The following is a 265-nucleotide window of genomic DNA, read 5'->3' as shown; positions in this document are numbered from 1 at the left end:
ATTCAAGAGGAGAAGACGTGGGTTTGATTGAAAGAAATCATGGGATCGATTCGATTGAAGAGGGACGTGATCGAACATAATGGGGGCGGTTCATTATAAAAGACGAAGGGGCTGTTCGATTGCAAAGGAGGACGGTCGCAAGGGAGATAGTCGCGAGGGTGGAAGAAAGCGGCAAAGGGCTGTTCGATTGGGAGGACTTCACCATCAATTTCTCATCACTTTTGGTAAATTCTTTAATTTCTTAGTTTGTTAACCCTAGATTAGT

This window comes from Cynara cardunculus (genome assembly GCF_001531365.2).
Source record: "Cynara cardunculus var. scolymus isolate 2C chromosome LG 13, CcrdV1, whole genome shotgun sequence".
Taxonomy (NCBI): Eukaryota; Viridiplantae; Streptophyta; class Magnoliopsida; order Asterales; family Asteraceae; genus Cynara; species Cynara cardunculus.
The sequence above is the reverse complement of the archived record's forward strand: the minus strand, read 5'-3'. Positions refer to the sequence as shown.